At 36.4% G+C, this 9,705-nt stretch overlaps 1 pseudogene; it reads right to left on the reverse strand.

Annotated features, from left to right (window-relative positions):
• Positions 1–1,464: 1,464 nt before the first annotated feature.
• On the reverse strand, positions 1,465–4,417 carry LOC109061078 (annotated as a pseudogene).
• Positions 4,418–9,705: the final 5,288 nt, after the last annotated feature.

The following is a 9,705-nucleotide window of genomic DNA, read 5'->3' on the forward strand; positions in this document are numbered from 1 at the left end:
GCATCTGCCATTATAAACAGGATATATCACCCTCCGAAGAGCACTTCGGAGTGAAAACAATCATGGCCACCATATTGAAGGGTCGTTCCAAACCAAAGTGCTCAAAACTGGCCACTTCAAAGGGCCCTTCGTAATGGAGGATTTCGAAGGGTACAACTGAGGGACACAAACAACAGACGCCATGAAAACAGAGAGCAGAACCATGACAAACACCTTCATCTAGAGCGAAACGTCAGATCAGGTTTCTCATTTAAGATCAAATCACACTGAATTTAATCCAATTTGAAAAAATTACATAAAAATACATATTCATTATCTGTCCAGTAAATGCTGAAGAATAAGAGTAACTGTAAGTGTCGTGAGATGTTCACTGGATCTTCAGTGGCTGAGTCCTTTTTTAACTCAGCCTTTATCAGTATGAACCCATCTTTTAAACTCATTCTTGTGTTGTGCAATAATGTTGAAATATCAACCATTCGTGCAAGAAAGTCATCAGCAGATCCATTTGACTGTTTTGCGATGAAGTATTGTTTAATATTGAATCTGTTTTCAGTGGTGGAGGATTGTGGAAACCATGAATTTGTCTTTATTGCCAACACAATTCAACAGCCTTGTGTGAGAAAGCGGTGCATGAGAAGATAACTGACGCGTGTTCCTCACATGTTTTGTTTGTGTTTGTCTTTATGGCTATTTTGTCTAAAATTTATATCATTTCAGTTTTTCATGAAAGTAAGCTATTTAGTAGGCTTTTTGACTTACAATTCATATTTTTAAAATCTACTTGATATTTTTGTTATATTTTAATCAAAATATTTGAGAATGGAAAAATTGAAAAATTGTACAATTTCAAGAACTACAATTATTACATATTTCATATCAAGATTGTTCATCTTTAACAACTTTGATATGGAGAGTAAATGTTGAAATTAATTTCTTTTGTGTGTTTTTGCACTAAATGAATACAGGAGGAGATCAGTTCATGTTTAATATTGTGTTGACATTTCTGGGTTTGAAACGCAGAGTCTTTCACTACAGTTTCGCTGTTACAGTTATAAAGTCAGCATTGTGGGATATAAAGTATCAGATGCAAGTTATAAAGCCAGAATTGCAAGTTAATATCTCACAATTTGGACTTTCTCAGAATTGTGAGTTTCTATCAAACAATTCTGACTTTATAACTCACAATTGCAGATTTACATCACACAATCCTAAATCCACAAAACATTAGAGACTATAGAGTATTTACTCAATATTTGCATGGAAATATGGAATATGAAATACAGCAGTTCATGGGAGTAATGATTTAATTTAATTTATTTCACTCATTTACTGATTTGTCTAATTTATTTGACTATCTTCTTTATTTAACCATTTTGTTCCACTTATAATGACTAATTGTTCATAAAATGATTGGTTTCTCATGAGAACACCACATCTGACACAATGTACATAAAGACATCATGCTTGCAGTGCAGGAGTTTATTGGAAGTTCATTTACATACCAGTAAATCAAAAGACCAGAAGCAGATAATAGTTGATTCAAAAATAAAACGTTAAACTTTCACTTTTGTAATATAGTGAACACAACATCGGATGTTTGCTCCTGAAATCACTATGTTTCTATGACACACGTCTGATCTTCATGCTGATGAATTTCATGCCAACAGCAAAACTGCTCTTCCATGTGTACCAAACATTTCCAATGGCGAAAAAGGTGGGATCTTCTCCCCATAAATACACACCGTTGGGGTTTGCTTTGTGACATTCATTGTACCAAAATGCCCCGAGATACAGTTTGGCACAGTTCTTGCCATAGGAATCTTGGTCCTTGTCAAAGGTGGAGAACTTCTGTCCATTATGGTAGGCCAAAGAGTCGCCTGCAGAGAGGAAGAGCATCATTAAGGACATTAACATCTTATCTATTACTTTTTTATAGTACAACATATTTATGATATTTAATTTCTCTGCTGATAATGTGACATAAAACATGATGTGTAATTTCAGTTACAAAATATTTTAAAAACAAAACATTATTTATTTTAAATGATTTTTTATGCAATTTAGCTAAACCCAATCAGGCAAGAACATGACTTGACCGTCAGACTGAGGGAGATTTGTATTCAGTGCGCTTCTTACCATTGTGTGATTCATCAGTGATGGCTAGATAGAACCATCGATTAAGATCACTGTAATAATAAAAAACTTCACAATCACGGGAAGAAGGAGGCGAGAACCGGCGAACACTCAAATAAAACTTTAATAACAAAATAAACACAAAACAGAGCGACAGCCCCTCCCGGTCGACTGCCGTGCACAAACAAAAAACCATAGCACAAAATAAAGCCCAGGCCTGGTCCTCTCTCGTCCTTCACTATCGTCGATTCTCTTTTGTATCCTTCCGATCTCCTCCGTGGGACTCGAGACCGGTGAGTGGAGCAGGTGTCGCTCATTTCCCAATCACTCCACCGGCCTCGCATCGTTCCCACGGCTCTCGGCCCCGACCCACTCATCACAATCACCATAATGAAATATAAAAATGTATTTAGGATCGGTCCCATAGTCAGCGAATAATCAGCGAAAGGCCCATTTAGTGGAAATGGCATTTGAAAGGGACTTGACCAGAATATTTCGGGATGAATGTAAAGCCTCTCTACTGAGACGTTTCAATGACAGCAAACACCAGTGTTGCACAAAGTCCATGGTTTTATTATAGTAAAAGTGTACCATGTGTTTTTTTTTTTTTTTTGTTTTTTTTTTGACGTATTGATTTCCATTTGTATAACCACCGTTTCAGTACAAATACCATGGTTAACTACAGTTAGTGTAGCAAAACCCATGGTTCTTGAACTGCGGGTGATTCATAGGGTCAAAGCGCTGTTAAAAACCTGTGTTAACGTGAGACTGGGCTAATGTGGGAAACGCAGTATGAGTTGCAGTATGATGACATGTTTCTCTGACAAGATATAATCGGCCCTGATCATTGTTTGTTTGGCCGATCTCCAAGATGTCTTTTAAAGATCTCTTCATCTGGAAAGCATCTGCTGTTTACAAACATCTGACAGACGTCTTTAAGATGTCAGTTTTGCATGCATTCTAAATCATAAACGTGATATCTGATAGGAAACGTCCTATAAAAGTTTAAAGACTCAAATACGTCTTGCAGATGAAAATGTGACGTCAATTAGACGTCTCTAAGATGTATTATATTATCAGGGTCTATCTGATACATCGATGCATTCTTATTAACATGAAGAACATGTTTCAGTGAAATTACAAAAAAGATTTGAAAGTGTGTGAGCAAGTAAACATCTGTTCAAGTGTGATTTTATCCATGCATTTTCATGAGTATGATTTAAATTTACTCAATTGATAATTGTGAAGAAAACACTGAAACTTGTAGTTTGTACCCATCAGCTTTCAGGACCCACAGAGAAGGACGAGTACAGAGCGAAGCCTCTCCTTCCGGTGAAGTCCTCCAGATCCACTCTCAGCATGTACTTCCTGCTATTTGTCAGCTGGTACATGTTCTCCAGCCCTGATCATACACACACACACACATGAAGAACACGTTCAACCAAACACTGGACATGAACATCCACACAAACACACACACGCTGTGAGATCTTACCCAGCCAGTATTCTCCCTCCACATTCCCAAATCCTGTCCTGTACTGATTCCACGGCTGATAGAAATTCACACTGCCGTCCATTCTCCTCTGAATCACCTGTGATGGGTTTATATAGAATATATGATTCATAATGAATGTGCTGATGTGTGTTTGATGATCTAGAGTCACATTCGTACCGTCCATGCTCCGTTGTCTTCATCTTTGCCACCTGAGATCATCTCACAGTAAACCCAGACAGGAATGTGTCCTGCTGGATAGATGGAGTAAATCCCACTGAGTATCCGTCCTGATTTATAAACGTCAGAGCAGTCGACGGGCTTGAATCCATCAGAAACAGACACAGAAAACCCCATGAGAACAGAGAGAAGCGCCACTACAAACACCGTCATCTAGAGAGAGAAACATCCAATCATCATCCTTATTTATAATGATCAAATCATACTGACATTAGAAGGAAACATGATCTTACTGCAATCTTGCCTTCGCTTGAAGAATCTTGAAGAAAGTAAACACTCTTCTGCTGAATGATTATCTGAACGCTGAATGCTTTGTGAGGTAAATGATGGAGAATAAAACAGTAACGTTTGTGTTGCGATGTTGTTCAATGTGACACAAACACTGTTAAATATCTGCCAGATCAGGCTCCTCCTCTGTGTTACTGTATAGATAAAAAAATAAAAAGTATATTGCAAAACCATCGATTCTTGGGAAAAATTAAGTACCTGTTTTTTATACAGTGGCCTAAAGGTTATCAGTAAGAGCATTTGTAACATCTGTCGTTGGAGTCATTCTTGCAATGCACAATGTTGAAATACTGATGTTTTTTAATCATTAGGACTTTCCTCACTTGGTATGACATTGTTTTGTAACACACCTAGAATAAAAAGTTAAAAATGTAAAGTATTAATGAGTTTTCAACATTGGATCTTGCAGACGTACATGTGCTATCTGGGAACAGATACCTTTTTAAAAACTAATTGCAAATGTTTATGCAAAGTATTAAATATGATCCACAAATAATGCAATACTGTACCACTGAATAAGAAGTGTTTTGCGAGCTTAAATCAGGCCAGTTACAGACAATTACTAATCATTCTCATTTTTATTAAATCATTCTTTCATTTCACTAATCAATGTGTTTTTTTTATTATTTTTATTTGTTTTAATTGAACAGGAGTTCATTAATGATGCTTACATTATAATGTGCAAATTCACACACAACATATCTTTAATTAGGCCAGTATTGCATGGTGCCTGTCTTGATATCCAAGAAGGTTTAGAGAAAAATACGAAATAAGTTTATTGTTATTATTAGGGGTGTAAAGATTCACTCGTTTTATCGCTGCATCAATTACAAACCCTGCCCAGCCGGCACATGACCAACCGTCAACGTTGAAATATGGTTGAAATAAGGTCAGTTGTTGTTTTAACATTGAAATGCCGGCTGGGTGACGATGCATATGTATCAATCTTGAAACATGATTTTTTAATTGTGAATCGCCGATTTCGGACAGTAATCGATTTAAAACGCTAATTCAATTCAATTCAAGTATATTTGTATAGCGGTTTTTATGATACAAATCGTTGCAAAGCAACTTTACAGAAAATTAAGTTTCTACAATAATTAGTAGTAGCTTATCAGTGGTGACTGTCAGTTTATGTGCATACGGCAGAAATGTACAAAAAAATCAGTTAAAGATGTAATCAAACAGATAATGAACACTATTAACAGCAATTATTATATGATGCAATCAAACTTATAGCAAAATGTGGTAGTTCTGTATGTGGTCTCTGGGTTAGCATCATCTGAGGTCCTCTGAGGGGTTGGCATCATCTCTTCTCAGGTGTTCTGGATCCAGACTGGAGCTTGTGTAAATCCTAGTTACCACGGGATGTAAATCCAGCAGAAACAGAGAAACAAATAGAAACATAATTAGCGTAGCTGCTGTTCCAGCCAAGTAAAATTAATTAGTTTAACCCAAGCTAAAGAATATTAATGTGCATTTGATCAGATATAACTGCAGTCCAAAATTATGAGATGCATTATTTGAATGCTTGGCCAAAGAGGTGTGTTTTTAATCTAGATTTAAACAGAGAAAGTGTGTCTGAACCCCGAACATTATCAGGAAGGCTATTCCAGAGTTTGAGAGCCAAATGTGAAAAAGCTCTACCTCCTTTAGTGGACTTTGCTATCCTAGGTACTACCAAAAGTCCAGTGTTTTGTGACTTTAGGAAGCATGACGGATTGTAGTGTGGTAGAAGACTAGCTAGGTACACAGGAGCTAAACCATTAAGGGCCTTATAAGTAAGTAATAATATTTTGTAACTGATACGGGACTTAATAGGTAGCCAGTGCAGAGACTGTAGTATTGGGGTAATATGATCATATTTTCTTGACCTGGTAAGGACTCTAGCCGCTGAATTTTGGACTACATGTAGCTTGTTTATTGAGGATGCAGGACAACCACCTAGCAGTGCATTACAATAGTCCAGTCTAGAGGTCATGAATGCACGAACTAGCTTTTCTGCATTAGGAACAGGTAACACGTTTCGTAGCTTGGCAATGTTTCTAAGATGGAAGAATGCTGTTTTTGTAACATGGGAAATATGATTTTCAAAAGACAAGTTGATGTCTAATATAACACCCAGATTTTTGACTGTAGAGGAGGTAACAGTACATCCGTCTAATTGCAAATTGTAATCTACGAGATTCTGTGTACTGTTTTTTGTTCTAATAAGTAATATCTCTGTCTTATCTGAATTTAATAGGAGAAAATTATGGGTCATCCAATCTTTTACATTTTTAACACACTCTGTTAGCTTAGATAATTTAGAAGTTTCATCTGGTCTTGTTGAGATATAAAGTTGAGTATCATCAGCATAACAGTGGAAACTAATCCCATATTTTCTAATAATATTACCAAGGGGCAAAATGTATAATGAAAATAGCAGAGGACCTAGGACAGATCCTTGTGGCACTCCATATTTTACTGGTGATAAATGAGATGACTTCCCATTTAAATAAACAATATGGTAGCGATCAGATAGGTAGGATCTAAACCATCTTAAAGCCTGCCCTTGGATACCTGTATAGTTTTGTAATCTATCTATGAGTATGTCGTGATCTATGGTGTCGAACGCAGCACTAAGATCAAGTAAAACTAGCAATGAGATGCAGCCTTGATCTGATGCAAGAAGGAAGTCATTTGTAATTTTAACAAGTGCAGTTTCTGTGCTATGATGGGGCCTGAAACCCGACTGAAATTCTTCATAGAGATCATTTGTTTGCAGGAAGGAGCACAATTGAGCAGACACAAATTTTCTAAAATTTTAGACATAAATGGAAGATTTGAAATGGGTCTGTAATTTGCTAGTTCACTAGGATCTAGTTGTGGTTTCTTAATAAGAGGCTTAATAACCGCCAGCTTGAATGGTTTTGGGACGTGACCTAAAGATAATGACAAGTTAATAATATTGAGAAGCGGTTCTTCTGCTACAGGTAACAACTCTTTCAGTAATTTAGTGGGTACATGATCTAATAAACATGTTGTTGGTTTAGATACAGTGATGAGTTTATTTAGCTCTTCCTGTCCTAGAGTTGTAAAGCACTGCAGTTTATCTTTGGGTGCGATGGATAGAACTAAAGTATTAGATGCTGTAGAATGTACATTTGTTATTGTATTTCTGATGTTATCTATTTTAAAAGTGAAGAAATTAATTTCAAAGTCATTACTATTTAACTGTGAGGGAATATTTAGATCGGGTGGCGTCTGGTTATTTGTTAATCTAGCAACTGTGCTAAATAAAAACCTTGGATTGTTTTGGTTGTTTTCTATGAGTTTGTGGATATGCTCGGCCCTGGCAGTTTTTAGAGCCTGTCTATAGCTGGACATACTGTTTTTCCACGCAATTCTAAAAACTTCTAAGTTAGTTTTTCTCCATTTGCGCTTTCTTTCTTGAGAGAGTGGGTATTACTGTTGTACCATGGCACAGTACGTTTTTCTCTGACCTTTTTCAGTTTGATGGGGGCAACAGCTTCTAATGTATTAGAGAAGATAGTGCCCATGTTGCCAGTCATTTCGTCTAGTTCATGTGTGTTTATGGGTACACAGAGCAGTTAAGATAAATCAGGCAGGTTATTTGGGAATCTGTCTTTGGTGGCTGGAACAATAGTTCTGCCCGGACGATAACGCAGAGCCATATAGTTAACATCAGTAATACACAGAATGCACGATACAAGGAAATGGTCAGTATCATCATCACTTTGAGGTACGATATCTATATCAGTAAGATTGATTTCATGCGATATAATTAAATCTAGCGTATGATTTAAACGATGAGTGGGCCCGGTGACATTTTGCTTGACTCCAAAAGAGTTTATTAGGTCAGTAAACGCAAGTCCTAATGCATCATTTGTATTATCAACGTGAATATTAAAATCTCTGACAATTAGCATTTTATCAACGGTAACCAACAGGCCTGAGAGGAAATCCTGGTGGTCTATACACAGTAGCCAGAGCAAGAGATACGATAGATTTCTTTTGCATATCTGACAGTGTAACATTAAGCAGAAGTATTTCAAATGATTTAAACCTGTATCCTGTTTTCTGGGTAACGTTGAGAATATCACTATATATTGTTGCAACACCTCCACCTCGACCAGTCTGACGGGGCTCATGTTTATAACAGTAGTTTGATGGAGTAGACTCATTTAGACCAATAAAATCATTTGGTTTTAGCCAGGTTTCAGTCAAGCAGAGTACATCAAAACTATTATCTGTGATCATTTCATTTACAATATCTGCTTTGGGTGTGAGTGATCTAATGTTTATGAACCCAAGCTTTAAAAATCGATTTTTTTTTTTTTTTTTGGCATTTTTCTGGTTTAATCACGATCAGTTTTTTTCTAGATCCTACATTAAATTTATATTTTGACCCCACTATTCGGGGAACAGACATAGTTTTAATAGATTGGACAGCGCTAACATTTAAGTGGGTAGAAACAAAAGCCATCATAGCAGTTATTTGATTTCTATAACAGTTCGATGCTTTTAAAATATATACATTAAAGTACTACAAGCACAAATTAATGGAGATCTTGAACAGTGTTCGTGCCTCGCATCTCTCCTTCACGCTCCACTGTTTACCGCCCGAGACTGTCACAGGATTGCGTTCGCGCTCTGTTCGTCTCGCTGACACATTTTTGAGCAGCTGATGTGTGGTCTCTCCTTGGTACTCGTGGACAGTAATGCTAAAGTGAAGTAGTTTTACTTTTCAATGGCTCTTGGCATCTTACCGATGGCGTTACCTGAGCAGTCGAAGGCTGCACATTTATTGCATGGCCGGAGCAGAAATGTAAGTGTCTAAAGCATACGCACAGCTCCACTGAATGATAAATGTGTTTTAACAATGCTGATGAATCGAATGTATGAAGGAAACTGTTAAAATAACCACAGCATTAACAACAGCCTTGAAATAAGAGAGAGGTTTATCTGATAACCAGATGCATGAAAGTAGCATTTGTTGCTATAGCAAACAGACATCAGGAGGTTTTCTCTCAGAATTCGTCTTTTCATTGGTTGATGGGGAGGGTTAGTTAATTAATAATTTTATTTTATTTAATTGAGATGAGGTAGTTTTGTTTTTGAAATGGAAGTGATGTGGTATTGATATAATTTAAGACGTCCCAGATATCTGCAGCTAAACTGATTAAAAAGCAGAATGAACTGAAGAAATGTAAAATTTATGAATGATGCAGTGCTAATTGACACATCATTTATTACAGTACAGAAACTATAAAGTATATTTTCTACCTTATTACCTTATTTCTAGCTTATTTAATTGTGAATCGAATCGAATAATTCTATATTTGCAAAAATTGTTCTTGAATCAATCAAAAACCTATGAATCGTGAATCGAATTGACACGCTGTCTACTCAGAGATTCACAGCCCTAGTTATTATAGATTATAAAGGGTTTATGTTTTTTTTGAGTTTATCAGAAATATTTGTTTTGTGTTTTAAAGGGTTTTATAATTAAACGCATCAGAAAGCCACCACTGGTTATACTGATATAT

Source organism: Cyprinus carpio, chromosome A14 (assembly GCF_018340385.1).
Source record: "Cyprinus carpio isolate SPL01 chromosome A14, ASM1834038v1, whole genome shotgun sequence".
In the NCBI taxonomy this organism is placed as follows: Eukaryota; Metazoa; Chordata; class Actinopteri; order Cypriniformes; family Cyprinidae; genus Cyprinus; species Cyprinus carpio.